Raw genomic sequence first — 17,050 nt, 5'->3', positions numbered from 1 at the left:
AAAGGACAAGTACAACGTGAGTCTGCTGAGGTAAACTTCTAAAAAAAGATGCAAAATGGGCATAGGAAAAAAGCTACTGTATACAAACATTCTTGGGGTGAAGACTGTGTAATATGGCAGGGAGCAGATCAAATGCAGGGATGCACATGGTAGACAACTGGGGAGGAGGTGTGGAAAGGAAAAAAAATGATGAAAATAAGGAAAAAATGGGCAGCGGGGGCACAGGGAGCTAACCCACCCAAGGGGAGTCTATTGTTTATATCTCCACAGGGAAAGAGAGACCAGACTTTAACCCAGTGCCCCAAGGTGGGAATTCAACATTCCGGCATGTAGTAGGGAACCAGTGGAGAGGTCTGGGGGGCTGGCTCCAGTCCCAAATACTAAGTGAATGCCTGCTCCTGCCCCCAGAAGAATTTATTTCAAAGGAATTGAATCTACAGCTCCGGGAGAGGGACATATCTGCTCAGAGCACACGGGAGCAGATGAAGAGGGAGTAGGAGAGAGTGGAGCACGTCCTGGCCCATTAGGCCTTGAGGACGATGACCCCAATTAGAGCAGCCAGTTCCCAGAGAGGACCACATGGCCAGCCCCACTATGAGACATGACACCCCTTACTGACCCAGGACCCTGTGCGGGACAGCACTGGAGACACAGTGTGGGAATTTCACCTGACCTGATCCCACCACACAGAGGCAAAACACCAAGGGGGTGCAACAGAACACCAAGGGAATGGAGCGGTGAGGTCCCCAAGGGATGCTGAAGGTGAACTTTGGGTCCAGGGCATGGTGCCCCAACAGACTGGACTGGAAAACACTTCTAAAGGCCAACAAACAATCCTTGAACTAACTACAAGCTTTTCTTTCTTGTTGTGGTATTTGTTTGTTTTTTTTTTGTCATTGGTTTGTTCCTGTTGTTGTTTTGTTGCATATTGTTGCTTGGTGTTGCTCTGTCTTGTGTTTGTGCATGTTATTATCTCTGCAATTTTGTCTAAATAAGATAGTCTGGATGAACAATCTGGAAGAGAAAACAACGGGACCGGCAGTTCCGGGGGGACATGGGATAGGGAGAGGTGGGGGGAAAGGAAGTGATTTTAACAAACCCAGGGACAAAGGAACAACAAGTGATCCAAATTGGTGGTGAGGTGGGTGTTGGAGGCCTGGTAGGGCATGATCAAGGGTAATGTAACCAAAAGGAATTGCTGAAACCCAGGTAGGGACTGAGCATGATAGTGGGACAGGAGGAAAGTCAAGGGAAATGGAGGAAAGAGCTGGAAGGCAAAGGGCATTTATAGAGGTCTAGATAAAGACATGTACATATGCAAATATATTTATATGTGAGGATGGGAAAGTAGATATATGTGACTATATTTATAGGCTTAGTATTAAGGTTGCAGAAGGACATTGGCCTCTACTCAAGTACTCTCTCAATGCAAGAATACTTTCTTCTCTATTAAATTGGCATTCTATGATGTTCACCTTCTGGACACAACCTCTGAAGACAAAGAATAAATACATGTGATGAAGAAAGCTGATGGTGCCCAGCTATCAAAAGATATAGTGTCTGGGGTCTTAAAACGTTGAGGGTAAACAAGTGTCCATCTAGCTCAGAAGCAACAAAGACCACATGGAAGAACACAACAACGTGTGTGATCACGAGGTGCTGAAGGGATCAGTTATGCATCAAAGAACAAACAGTCATATCATTGGGTGCACACCTCCATGATATGATCACTGAAGACAAATGGGTGCATAAGCAAATATGGTGAAGAGAGCTGATGATGCCTGGCTATCAAAAGGTATAGCGCCTGGGGTCTTAAAGGCTTTAATGTAAATAAGTGGCCATCAAGCTCAGAAGCAACAAATCCCACATGGAAGAAGCACACCAGCTTGTGTGATCATGAGGTGTTGAAAGGATCAGGTATAAAGGCATCATCAGAAAAAAAAAAATCTTACCATAGTGAATGAGGAGGGGAGTGCAGAGTGGAGACATAAAACCCATTTGTTGGCCACTGGAGATCCTCTTGCAAAGGGGGTAGGAGAGGAGATGAGTCAGTCAAGGTGCGATGTAGCAATGATGAAAAATACAACTTTCCTCTAGATCCTAAATGCTTCCTTCTTCCCCTTCCCCCCACTATCATGATCCAAATTCTACCTTACGAGTCTGGCTACACCAGAAGATGTACACTGGTACATATCAGAACTGGAAACACAGGGAATCCAAGGCAGATGATCCCTTCGGGACCAGTGGTGTGAGTGGTGATACTGGGAGAGTAGAGGGAGAGTGGGTTGGAAAGAGGGAACCGATTACAGGGATCTACATATGACCTCCTCCCTGGGGGATGGACAACAGAAAAGTGGGTGAAGGGAAATGTCGGACAGGGAAAGATATGACAAAATAATAATTTATAAATTATCAAGGGCTCATGAGGGAGGGGAAAGTGGGGAGGGAGGGGGAAATGAGGACCTGTTGCTAGGGGCTTAAGTGGAGAGCAAATGTTTTGAGAATGATGAGGGCAATGAATATACAGATGTGCTTTACACAATTGATGTGTGTATGGATTGTGATAAGAGTTGTATGAACCCCTAATAAAACGATTAAAAAAGAAAGGTACTGGTAGTTCTGAATTATTTACTACAATGGGAAGCTTAGGTCTGAAAGAAGTAAGACCTGGTGGCATAGGGGGTGTACACACTCAGTTGCGAACCACAGAGTCAGCAGTTCTAAACCATACGCTTCTCCACGGAGAAAAAAATTGGCTTTCTTCTCCCATAAAGAGTTCATCTTGAAAACCCACCTGGGCAGTTCTTCCTCTTCCTCCAGCATTGCTATGAGTCAGAATTGACTTGTCAGTGAGTGTCTTTTTTGTTGTTGATGTTGCTGTAATTTTTTGGGTGGGGTCATTAATTCTGCAAGAGAACACTGAGCTTTTCAGTAGGACAATATGTTGAAATGAAATCTACTCACTGTCCTTGAATTGATTTCCCATCATAAAGACCCTAAGGAGCACTGGTGTTGTGAACTTAGGACTGGGCTGCTAACACAATGCTGATGATTCAACTGCACAATCCTTCCTCTGGAGAAAGGTGGGACAGTCTGCTTTTGGAAAGATTGACAGTCTAAGGAACATCACCAGTGCTCCTTAGTAGGAGATTAAGGTAGGTGGATAAAAGAAGTCCTGATGGCTCAGTGATTAAGTGTCCAACTGTTGGCCCAAAGGTTGGCTGTTTGAGCCACCCCCCCGCACTCTACAGATGAAATAGATGTTCCGCTCATTCCTCACACGTTACCGACTTGGAAGCCCTATGGGACAGTTCTCCTCTGTCCTCTTCAGCTGCTCTGAGTTGGCATGGACCCCATGGCCCTGGGTAAGTGGAAAACAGAAAGATATATTGAAATCAGAGGCATGTGGAAGAGAACCATCACTTGCTTGACAATTAAACCTGTCATGTTTCAGGGTTTAAAGTTATATTAAAATTAACTTTATAATCTGATAGGGAATACAGTATAGATAAAAAAATGAAATCCAGGGGGAATTGAGTTGCTTATGACTCACACAGACTGGTAAATCTTTATGGAAGCAGTTAGCCTCATTTTTCTCACTTGGAGTGACTAGAAGCTTTAAACCACTGAATATCTGGTGAATCACTGCCCTTGAAATTAGCCCGTCAAATGTCTAACCAACGTGATAATACTTGTCCACATTAAAAGATTCACTATATACCATGTATTGTTAAAAGCAATTCACATTAATACAATATTTTGCATGTGAATAAGTGTACTCTATAAAAACCCACTGCCATCAAGTCTGTTCCAACACATAGCAACTCTATAAGGGAGCTCTGGTGTTGTAATGGTTTCACATTAGGCTGTTAACTTAAAGGTCAACCGTTTGAAACCACCAACCACTCTGAGTGAGAAACATGGGGCTTTCTAATCCTGTAGAGAGGTACAGTCTCAGAAATGCACAGGTTAAGTTCTGCCATGTCCTATTAGTTAACTATGAGCCACCATTGACATGTAGGCAGTGAGTTTTTGTTTTGTTTTATTTTTATAGCAACTCTTTAGGACAGAATAACTTGTACCATAGTGTTATGTGCTTATAAATCCTTACAGAAGCAGACCACCACATCTTTCTTCATGTGGAGGGGTTGGCAGATTTGAACCACTCCCTTTTTAGATAGCAACTGAGTGCTTTAACCACTGTAACCCCAGAGGTCCTGTGAATAAATGTAGCAAAACAGCATTAACAAAAATTGTAAGAAATGTTGTCCACATTTTTCACAACCAAAATACAGTCTATCCTTATCATCTCCAAAACAAAAGTGATGAATATACATTTTATGTACATTTAAAGTTTAAAATCTAAAAATTGCAGCAGCATTCTATATTCATTATATTTATATGGAGTCTCATTATCTACTGTCTCTATTCCTCAAACATGACAGTAATTCATTTGTGTGTGTTGTTATCATATTGATTATAACTCACCATCTCAATGAATCTGAAACTATTCATTGTCTCCCCTCCCCCACCTTGAGAAAATCAGCATACACACACCTGCACATCTAAGATGACTCTGAGAACATAAGCTGCTACCCTAAACTCTCTATATAAATTACTACACATTTGGAACCTAGCTCAGGTATTAGAAAAAGGAAGAACTAGATGGTGTTAGGCAGAAAACTACAGCTAAATATCTAAATAAAACTAAAATCAGGAAACATTTAAATATGTTGACATTTTCAAATCGATGGTGTCATCAAAAATCTGTCAGACATTCTGCCAAATAAATGTCATCAACATCCAAAGACTGTCCCTTGGGTCGTAGTACTGTACAGGTACCTGTGTATATGACTACATATATCACAGATGCTGGGGGGTTCCAGCAAAACCTAAAGTGCATTGCATTGAAAACAGGCATATGATTTTGTGTCTAACACACATGTTTGCTGATCTAAATAACAAGCACATTTTCTCTTTATAGAAACAAGGGTTCTGGATTGTATGATCCCTTGTCTTTCAAAGCTGCTTTTTATGTATAATACTAACTACTTAGATGATGGGATAAGATCCATTTTAAAGAATGTCTTGACAGTGCTCTGCTGTAGTGGTGGTTCATTGTTCTCAGTATGCACTGACTTATCGTGACCTTTAAAGAATTCACAGTCTCAGAAACCCTGCATGAGCCAGAATGGAACATTACTGATCCTGTGTTATTGTCATGATCCTTGATGTGTTTCAGCCACTTAGTATTCCAGTGATAGACTACTCACTGCCTCTCTCTCATGCCTGTCTGAATAAGACCTTGAAACATTTGGGGAAGTCCAGCATTGTACCAGCTTTACAACTGGTGTGTCTGAGCCCCATTATTGCAGCCATTGTGTTAATCCATTTTGTTGAAGGCCCTTGGCTTTTTCATTGACCCTCCACTTTACCCAAAAGGATGTTCTTTCTAGGGACTGGCTTTTCCTGGTAACATCTCCAATGTACATGAGGCAAAATTTTGCCAGGCTTGCTTCCAAGGAGCATCCTGGCTTTACGTCTTTCCACTCAGATTTGTTAGTATTCCTGACAGTCCACTGCACTTTCTTCATTAACAGCATAAGTCAAATACATCAATTATCCTGGAGTATTCCTTATGCGTGGTCCAACTTTCTCAGGCATATGAGGCAATTAAAAATACTATGACTTGAGTTAAGCAGACCTTAGTCCTCAAAGTGACATCCCTGCGACTCAACACATTTTTAAAAGTTGAGCACGGCCGATTTGCCCAATGCGGTATGTTATTGAGTTTCTTGATTTCTGCTTCCATAAGCATTTATTATGAATCCAAGTAAAATAAAATCCTAGATCACTTCATTTTGTTTAATTTTCTGATCATAATATTGTCTACTGGTCTAGTTTTTTAACATTGCATTGTAAATCTATATTGAAGGCTGAAATCCTTAATCTTCATCAGCAAGTGTGTCATGTACTCATTTTCAGCAAGCAGTGGTGTCATTGGCTTGTCACAGCTTTTAAATAAACCTTCTTCAATCCTGATACTTTGTTCCTCATCATGACATCCAGCTTCATGGATTATTTGTAGACATATTGAATAAGCAGGGTGAAAGAGTAAGACTCTGATGCACATCATTCTTGATTTTAAACCTTTCAGCATTCATTTATTCGACTTGGTATACAGATTCCACATGAACTCCTTGTATGGTTCTGAGCAACTGAGCCTTAGCCCAAACTTGTGTAGCGTGCACAAAGGAAAGCCCTGTCTCTAACAACACCTATTCCGAAAGAAGTTACTGACCAACTATCAGGCTTAAACACGTCTCTGAGCAATCTCCTCCTGAAACCCAAAGACCTTGTCACGAGTTCCTTCCATCTCAATGTTGCTGAACTCTTCCTGGGAGGGGTTCTGGTAAATACAATTTTCCCTCTCTGAATACTGCTTTTCAAGATTGCTGCCTCAGGCATCTGCCTTATTGACCCAGCCCTTAATCCTCTTTGATGACAGAAAATCAAAACTGCTCACAGGAATTAGGTGAAGTGGAGAAAGAGAAAGGACCAGGATGTGTTCTAATGGCACAGAATCAAAGCGAAAACAATGTAACACAACTGTGTCCAGGGAGGAAAAGCAGCACCAAACAACTTACAAAGCAGAAATGGAATTGATCTTTGTGACCAGAAACCTTGCGGATCTTTAAGGAGGAGTGAAGAGGAGACTGATGGGAAAACGTTCTACTCTCAGTCCATAGATTTCAACCCCAGTTGTATGTACTAATGGACCCATCTGCTAATGGCATTATCTCTGACTGATGGGCAGTGAAATAAATTGAAATAAATAGACATGAGGTGATCTTTCTCCGGAAAGAAGGATTCTTATGGATATTTTGTTATCTTCTTTTTGTTTTGCCCAGACTAAGTGCATCGTTAGAACAATAGAACAAAAACAAATTCAAGCAACTTCGTCTGCTCTTACATCCTGTGTTACTATCACACTGGAGAGTACTTTCCTACATGGACTCCAGTTATCATAGAGTATATAGTTTTTAAAGCAATCAGACATTTAACGTTGTGCTTGACTCTGCTTATGTGGTGCTAAACTTGCACAATGTTTAACTAATCTAATCTCTTAAGTGCAATTGTGTTTATTCTTTCTCTCATTCTTTATTTCCATGGTACCTTGAACAGGACTCTTTCCCATAGCATTTGATCTTGGTAATACCAGTTCACAGAACCAGCAGAAATCCGACAGCAGTTTACAACTCCTGCAGTGACACACTGAAAAGAGTAAGCTGTCAAGCTCGTTTTGTATTGTGAGAGCTCATTTCCTTTAGAAGGCCTGGAATAGAGATTCATATTGCAGTCAGTGAATTAATTATCACCCTTCAGCTAAAGGAGGTACTATCGACAAAAGTTTGTTCTGTAATATTAAGCACATTTGTACAATTTAGCTCTGAACAAAAGCGTGTGATAAAACAAGATAGAGTTTAAAAGCATAAGGAATGTTGTAAGACAAGATAGACTATAAATTCTTAGTCATCTCTCAGGCTAGTTTCAAAGGAATGACTATTAATTCAAAATAAGATTAAGATTTTAGCATTAAAATATGTGGACCATTTTTCTAGTATTAAAAGTGAATATCTATCATATACGTTTTATGTTTGTGTTCCACAGGCATTATGGGGAGGTTTCAAAGAGTTCATTGGAAAAGTTTGCTATCTTTGATTTACAGTTTCCATGAAATTTTTGAAATTCACTTATATTTCTTATTATTAAGTCAAATGATCAGTTACAGTGTAATTTGGAATGAAATACAGTGGACACCTGAAATCTTAATGAGTGCTATCTAGAAATTTAATTGCAAACTATTAGCAAACCCACTATCTCCTCTCTATTCATACATTTCTGTCTTCCTGGCACAAAAAACATGGATCAACCTTTTCTGTCACCTTACAAATCTCTCACTAGTGCCTCATATGGGAAAAGAGAGAGGGAGAAAGGATCTTACTTGCAGGGAGTGCAAAAATGAAGCTCCTGACTTTTCCTCTAACATTCAAAAGCAAACAAACAAACACGCTGCCGTAGCATCTTTCCTGACTCAAGGTGACATAGGACAAGGTAGGGCTGCTCCTGAAGGATTCTGAGACTATAAATCAACTGGGGTTCATGATCTGTCACTTAACCCACTGCACCACCAGGAATTCTGTAATTTAAGAAAGCAGCCTTTCTAGCGGCAGTTTTCTAGCGTGCACAAGTGTGCAGGCATCTACATACGATTGTAGATTGTATAGAATTCTACGGGCCCAGTCTATGTTTTCTTCAAACATTCAAGCCATGTGAACAGATTCGTGTTTCAGGAAGGCTTGTTGTGGAGACTTTCATTTTATGTTTGCTTTCTGCCCTTGGAATCTCTCTGGCTCTGTTCTCTTTCTGACCTTCTTAGAGAGAGCAAACCCTCTGTTTTCCTGATGACTCTAACCTTTTTGATGCTCTTTTCTGTCTGTGTGTTTTACCTGAGAGGTGTCCACGGTTTTAAAGATCATTCCATTTTATATTGTTGTTGTTAGTTGCAAAGGCACCAAATGTTGTCTGTTCCTATGCTATTTTCATGATTTTTGGTCCATTTGAGCAGGTTGTTGAGACCATTGTGTCAATCCATCACAGTATTCTCATTGGCTGTGTAGTTTACTAGGCATGATGTCATTTTGTGCATGTGAGTGATTTTTATTTCCTAAGGACTTGTCCAAAGTAAATGCATGAAAGTCTAGATATTCTCATTCCTAAAGAACATTCTGTTTGCTTTGTTTCTAAAATAGATAAACATTTTCTTTAGCAGTCCATAGTATTTTCAATTATTTCCATCTTCTCTTGGTGCTTCCTGAATCATTCAGTATTTTGCCTATAGAATCTTTCAAAATTGCAACTCAAGTCTTGAATTTTTCTTGAGTCCTTTCAGAGTCCCAGTACCAGAGTCACTGTACTGGAAGGAACTAGTCAACCGTCCACCATTTCAAGAGGTACACATGAGCAAGAACAAATGGTGCTGAAAGAAGAAGTTCAAGCTGTACTGAATGCATTAACTAAAACCAAGGCCCCAGAAATCGATGTAATGCCCATTGACATATTTAAGAAAGCTGAAGAAACACAGGAAGCACTCACCCTTGTATGCCAGGAAATTTGGAAGACCATTTCAAACTGATTGGAAGAAAGCCATAACTTGTGCCCATGCCAAAGAAGGTGACCCACAAGAATGCTCAAACTAGAGAATGATATCATTAATAAAATTGTACTTCAGATAATCCAAAAACAGGTACAGCAGCACACTGACAGGGAACCGCCAGAGGTCAGGCTGGATTCAGAAGAGGACATGCAATAAAGGATATCATTGCTGATGTCAGAAGGATCTGGGCTCAAAGCTGAGAATACTGGAAAGCGGTTCGTTTGTGTTTCATTGTCTATGGAAAGCCATTCCACTGTGTGGACCATAATAAACTGCGTATGACCCGGAGAAGGACAGTAATTCCAGAATACTTCATTCCTTTCTCTCAGAACTCTTACATGGATCAAGAGTTAGTTGTGGGAACAGAACAAGGGGATGTCACATAGTTTAAAACCAGGAAAGATGGACATCATGGATGTATACTTTTACCACACTTGTTCAATCTTTATACTGAGTAAATAATCAGAGAAACTGGATTATAATAAGAGGAATGTGACATATGTTTTCAAGGAAGGCTTATAAACAACCCATGGCGTGCAGATTTCACAACCTGGCTTGCTGAAAGTGAGGAGGAATTGAAGTTCTTGCTGATGAAGATCAAGGATTGTAGCCTTCAGTATGGATTACAACTCAATGCAAAGAAGACCAAAGTCCTCACAACTGGATCAATAGGTGACATCATGGTAAATGGCAAAAAGGTTGAAGTTGTCAAGGATTTTATCTTGCTTGGATCCACACCAATGCTCATAGAAACAGTAGTCAAGAGATCAAACAACATATTGTATTAGATAAATATACTGCATAAGACTTCTTTAGAATATTGAACAATAAGGATGTTTTTTGAAGACTAAGGTGTGCCTGACCCAAGGCATAATATACTCCACTTCCTCATATGCATGTGAAACTTGCACATTTACCATACAAACTTGAGTATAAGCCAAGATTTTCAGCACATTTTTGCAGTTTTTGTGGTAAAATTGGGTGCCTTGGCTGATATTCGGGTGGCTTGTACTTGAGTATATAGGGTAATAAAGCAGACCATAGACAAATAGATGCATTTGAACTGTGGTCCTTAGAGAAGGATATTGCAAGTACTGTGGGCTGCTCAAAGGACAAACAGATCTATATTCGAAGAAGGCCAGCGTGTTTCTCAGAGGAAAGGGTGGCAAGACTTCGTCTTACATACTTTGAACATATTGTCAGGAGAAACCACTTGTTCAGCTTCCCTATGAACAAAATTGAGTATTCTGGAATTTTTTTCTTTTCTTCATCATTTTATTGGTAATGTGTTATGATACACTCAGTCAAATACCTTTGCATATATAGCACAGATAAACCCTTTTGTAGAATATTTTAACTTTGACCACTATCCCTCCAGAAGTGCCTGACATCTCTTATTTTCTATTCTCTTGTAAATATAGTTGAAATTCTCATAGTACATTCTTCATGTATGATTATAGGCAAGTACTTTTCAAATTATATTTTGCAGAATATTACCAGTATGTAGTCTTAATGACATTGTTTGATAATCTGTATTTTATTTGATTTCTTTCTTTGGAATGAACACAAATATAGATGTCTTCGTCTATGGCCCAGGTAGCTATCTTTCAAATTTCTTGAAATTGTCTACAAGTAAGTATTTTCAGCATTGTATTTGTTTGTTGAAGCATCTCAGTTGGCATTCTGCTGATTCCTAGATCTTTTTTTCCCCACCAATATCTTAGTGCAGCTTGGACTTTCTTCTATATCGATAGTTCTTGATCAAATGTTATCTCCTGAAATGTCTGAATGTCAACCATTTTTTGGGTACTTTGATTCTCTGTATTTATTCCATTATTATTTAAATTTTTCTACATCATTAAATATGTTTCTGTGATGTTTTTGCTGTTAGTCTGTGTTAGTCTGGGTTGACTAGAAAAACAAATCCAGAGACATTCATATGTGTGTAAGAGAGAGTTTTACATCCACGAATAATTTTATATTAAGAAAACATCCCAGCCCAGTCCAGATCAAGTCCATAAGTTCAATATTAGCTCTTAAGTATGATATTAACCCATATGTTCAATACTAGTTCATAAATTTTTCTACAGACTCACACAGCACATGCAATGATGCTGAAAGCAGGAAGATCACAGGCCAGTGAGTGAAAAGTCCTGTGGAAGCATCTCAGTGCTGGTGCAGCTCTGCATGTGGCTCCTCCAGCTCCAGAGCTCTGACTGTGATCAGCTCTGGCTTCGTGTGACTTGTCAACAGAATGTAAAGCAGAAAGACTGTGTGTCCCACCTTCAGGGAGGAAGAAATGAGTTCCCAGAATCCTCTGGGGTAGGCCATGCCTACACAGAGGCATCACTGGCTATAACCTGATTGACAGTCTAGATGCCACACATTTGCTCAAGTGACAGGAGATTATGTAACTGCCACATGTCATAGAGTTGATTCCAACCTGTGTTAGTCTGGGTTGACTAGAGAAACAAGTTTACAGACATTCATATGTATATAAGAAAGAGCTTTCTATACAAAAGCAATTGAATATTGAGAAAACATCCCAGGCCAGTCCAGATCAAGTCCATAAGTCTCATATTAGTCCGTATGTCCAATTCCAATCTATAAATTCCTCTTCAGATTCATGAAGCACATGCAATGACACTGAATATTGGAAGATCATAGGCCAGTGGGTGGAAAGTTTTGTGGATCCAGTGGCAGTAGAAGCATTCTCCGTGCTGGCATAGGTCTCCAGGTGGCTCCTTCAGCTCCAGGGCTCTAGAGTAGCTCCCTGTGTCTTGTCCACAGGAATGACTCACAGAGAGTGAGCTTGTGTCCTTCCTCCAATGAGCTATTTATCACCTTAGCGCCTCCAAATGAGATCATCAAGCTGCGAGCTGAATAACAGGCTAAACTCTCCCCCGCCCCGCCCCGCACTCTTAAGTCTCAAATTGACAACAGACTGTGCAACCATCACACAACCATAACAGCCTTATGCACAACAGACGAAACACTGCTCAGTCCTGGCCTTTTGAAGATTTTTGTTAGCTGTTTTTACTTCATCATTTTTTCCATTTCCTTTAGTGCCTCTACCTTTCAGAGTAAGTTTCACAGCCTCTTGTGACATTCACTTTGAGCTTTTCTTTCTTTCCTCTCTTTATAATGACTTCGTTGCTTCATGTATGGTGCTCTTGATGCCATCCCATGACACACTGGGTTGTCTGTCATTAGTGTTAAATGTGTCAAACGTGTTCTTGAGATTTTGCCTGAATTCAGTTAGGCTATGAGTACATTTGTATTTGGGTTGTCATGGACTTGATTTAATTTTCTTCAGTTTCAATGAACAGGTCTCAGCAGAGCTCTCAACTAAGAATAGGCTACAAATAAGGAATGAACTGTCCACTTCTGAGAAATTAGCTACTGAAAAATTTTTGTATAGCAGTGGATCATTATCAGACACTAAAAATTTCATGAATATTCTGGGAACCCTATCAGACATTGTGCCAGAAGATGAGCCCCTCAGGTTGGAAGTCACTCAAATTATGACTGAGGAAGATCTTCTTTCTCAAAGTAGAGTCAACCATAGTGATACAAATTCAGTAAGGTTTCTAGACCTTTATTTGTGGATAGGGCATAACTCAGAATGAGAAGAACCAGCTATCAAACAGCTGTAACAGCTGTATCTATTAATAACTTTGGATGTATATAAGTCTAGGATAATTGGCAGTCATCAAAAATGAAATGGAAAGCATAAAGATAAATATATGAGGTATTCATGAGCTGATATAAACCGGTATTGGCCATTATGAATCAGACAATCATCTGGCTTACTCTGCTGGGAAGAACACAATCAAGATGACTGGCATTGCATTCATCGTCACAAAGGGCAATTCCAAATCCACCTTGAAGTACAATGCTCTCTATGATAGGATAATAGCTAACCATTTACCATGAAGTTCAATCAATAGAACAATTGTTCAAATTTATTCACCTACCACAAAGGCTAGTGATAAAGAAATTTAAGAATTCTATCAACATCTCTAGTTTGAAATTGATCAAACATGCAAACAAGATGTATTGATAATTATTGGACATTGGAATACACAAGTAAGAAACAAACATGAAGGAACAATAAATGGAAAATATGGTCTTGGTGATTGAAAGCAAGCTAGAGATTGAATGACAGAATTTTACCAGGCTAATGATTTAATCTCAAATGAGATGAGATCTTATTTTTTTCAATAATATAAAAGAAAATGATACCTGTGAACTTCTCCAGATAGGATACCCAGAAATCAAATTGACTATATCTGTAAAAGAGATGATAGATGAGGTAGTTAGCTTATTGTGCCAACCTGGCCTATAAACACATGTGGGTTTAATTGAAGGGCAGAGAGATAAGTGGCTCGGTGAGCCTCGCCTTTTTAGTTCTTGGGTTTCTTGCTCTCTGATGGTCCTACCAGGGTGCGGCTGTCTTAGCTAGTTCTCTGCTTCAGCTGGTAAGACTCATTTCCTACAAGACATCCCTGAGGAGAAGCTGCATGGATCTATCCCGATGTAACCCTGGGTGCTGGAGCAGCCGTGTGGAGAACACTGTGAGCACTGAGATGCTTACATGTTCACTGATTCGACTTTTTTCCTACAGTCGGCATGATAGCGTGTGTTTTGTGGGATGGAGGAGGACTTTGCGGATTGGTTTTAGATATATGGGTTAATGTTGGACTTGTGGGTTTGGGCAGCACTGTGTTGCGATGTTTTCTTGATGTGTACTTACCCTTTATATAAACCTCTCTCTTATACATATGAGTTTCTGTGGATTTGTTTCTCTAAAGTACCCAGACTGACACAATAGACAGGCTCAGTATCAGTAGGTAAAACCAGGCCACAGACAAACTGTGGAACAAATCAACAATTGCTTCTATGTAAGTTCAGATTGAAAGCGAAGAAAATGAAAACAAAGCCACAAGAACCAAAATAGGGCTTTCAGTACATCCCAACTGAAGCTTGAGAATATCCAAAGAATGGATTTGACACTGTGAACACTAATGCTTGAAGAACTGATGAGCTGCCAGATGGCATCAAGACAGCATACACGAAGAAGGCAAAAGGTCATTTAAAAGACTGGAAAGGAATTCAGGATCAAAATGCATCCTGGAAGAGACTCTGAAACTTGCTTTTAATCCTAGACAAAATTCACAAAAACTCAAGATCACTGTGTCCAGTCTATGGGAACTCATTGTGGCTCTGAAGGACATGGTAGAACTGCCAAGGTGAGTTTCTGAGACTGTAACTCTTTATGGGAATAGAAAACCCTGCACATTCTCCCATGGAGAGGCGGTGGTTTCCAACTGTTGGTGTTGCATTTAACAGCCCACTGTGTACACACTACACCACCAAGAGTAGTTAGGCAAATGAAAGAAATCATGAAATCAAAGAGCTAAGAGAAAATTTCAAAGGGCAGCTCAAGCAGACAAAGTCAAATGTTATAATGAAATGGACAATGATCTCGACTTAGGAAGCAAACAAAATAATAATAATAATAATAATATATACACCACATCTTAAACTGAAAGAAATCAAGATTAAAAACTCAAGCTTCAAGTGTACTATTGAAAGGTTCTATGGGAAAATATGAAATGATTCAGGAAGCATGGAAAGAAGATGAAAAGATTGCAGAGTCACTGGATCCTAAACTATGAATGTCCTTGAGAAAAATCAGAATTCCAGAACACTTCACTGTGCTCATGTGGGGCCTCTATGTAGATCAAGAAGCCATTGTGCAAACAGAACAAGGTAATGATGCATGGTTTAAAATCAGGAAATTGTGTGTCAGGGTTGTATCCTCTCACCATATTTATTCAGTCTATCTGCTTAGCAAATATAAGAGAAACTGGGTTATAAGAAGAATTATTTGATTGTAGTGATCGTTATACAACTGTTGAATATGACTGACCTATGGAAGTAAAAGGAGCCCTGATGCCCTCGGAGTTTCAATTTGGACTGTGAAACACAGGTCAAAAGTTTGAAACCTCCAGGGGGAAAGGTGGGGTTTGTGCTCCTACAAACAGTTGCAGTCTCAGAACTCCACAGGGACGGTTGTACTCCGTCCTATAAGGTTGCTGTGAGCTGACATAAACGGGATGGCACTGGGTTTTTTAAATGGAAATGGATGAGATGTGAATTATATGTCAATCAAACATTTTTAATTACTCTTTGTTGTAAAACTCTTCCTTACACATATGTGAGTGTCACTGGGTGTGTTTCTTCAGTCAGCCCATCCTTACACGGTGTCCAATATTAAGTCTTGCTCTCCTGGCTTCCATGCAGGATTCTGGCTGAACTTCATTCCAGTTAGATTTGTTTTTCCTTCTAGTATCTATTACTAGTCTAGTAGTTCTTCATGTGTTCATTGCCAACATCTTAGTCCAGATACACGTATTCTTCTTTGCTCTTGCTTATTCATTGTCCAGCTTTCACAAGCATAGGAGGTGTTTGAAAATCCTGTGGCTTGTGTCAGTCATACCTTGGCCTTCAAAGTGGCATCCTTGATGTCAATACATTAAATTGGTCTTCTGTAACAGATTTTCCAAGTGCAATATATTTTTATATTATTTCTTGACTATTACTTTTGAGAACATTTATTGTAAATCCAAAAAATTAAAATGACAATTTGATGTCTACATTTTCTTAATTTATTATGATGTTGTCTATGGGTTCAGTTGTGAGGAATTTTGTTTTCTTTACATGGAATTTCAAGGAATATGACAAGTTGTAGACTTCAACAGCAATTGCTACAAGTCCTCTTGGTGCTCAGCATGCAAGATTGAATCATTTTCCTATCAAAGGTTGTTTATAGGCCTTCTTCCCATCCTGATGTGTTCTTCTTCATATAATTTAGATTCTCAAAGTAGCTCTTCAGCATACAGATCAAATAGTTACATTGAAAGGATATAAACCTGACACACACATTTCTTTATTTTAAACCATGTAATATTCCTTTGTCTGATCATTAGATTGCCTCTTGATACTTTCACAGGCTCTTCATAAGAACAATGAAGTATTCTGAAATTCCCATTTTTCTCAAAGCTTGCATTAGTTTGTTATGCTCTACATGGTCAATAGGATTTGCATAGTCAATACAGTAATTAAACATCTTTCTGATATTCTCTAATTTCAGCCAAGATTAATTTTATGTCAGCAATATTGCCTCTTGGATTCATGAGTAACTTGTACAATTTCTATTTAACTAAATGCTTACTAAATATTTTTAGCACAATCACTTTGTTATTCCCGACTTTAAGCTGTAGCTCTCCTTCCATAATATAAGTATCAACATAATCATTATCAAATCATTTAGCAGAATATAATTATACCTTAAAAATCTATATTTCCTTACAGGATTTTTAACCAATGGCCAACAATTTAATTTATGAATTAAGTAAACTTAAGCTTTTTTTCACAAGAAAAGGCATGCTAGAAATATAGATATTAAAGAGCACATTTAAAATGACAAGGTTTTTTGCTTGTTTTATTAGCACATAAACTAAAATAGAAGGAATACTGAGGAGACTCTCATGATCCTTGTGCAAGAATGACACATGAAGTTGTGAAGAATTCCATATTTGGAAGTACTGAGAGGGAGAGACAATCTTGAACAAAAATTGATATATATTAATCCTGGTGAAGTGGAAGACAATACACAAATTGGAGAAAGTAAGTATTACGTGATGACAACAAAGGAAGACAATGAAAGATGCGCATGAATAAAGAACAACTATCGTAATTACTTTATCATAGACAACCCTGTCAGAATGGTAATGAACAATACTTTGTAAGTAGATATGGAAGTGA

At 39.1% G+C, this 17,050-nt stretch overlaps 1 non-coding gene across 1 annotated transcript; it reads left to right on the top strand.

The window, feature by feature from the left end:
* The first annotated feature begins 16,718 nt into the window (after positions 1-16,718).
* On the top strand, positions 16,719-16,825 carry LOC142444037 (U6 spliceosomal RNA). The gene has a single exon (XR_012783721.1). It is a non-coding gene; the product is annotated as a U6 spliceosomal RNA (small nuclear RNA).
* The last annotated feature ends 225 nt before the right edge of the window (positions 16,826-17,050 follow it).

This window comes from Tenrec ecaudatus, chromosome 3, assembly GCF_050624435.1.
Source record: "Tenrec ecaudatus isolate mTenEca1 chromosome 3, mTenEca1.hap1, whole genome shotgun sequence".
Lineage (NCBI taxonomy): Eukaryota > Metazoa > Chordata > Mammalia > Afrosoricida > Tenrecidae > Tenrec > Tenrec ecaudatus.
This window is presented reverse-complemented; position numbering and strand designations above follow the sequence as displayed.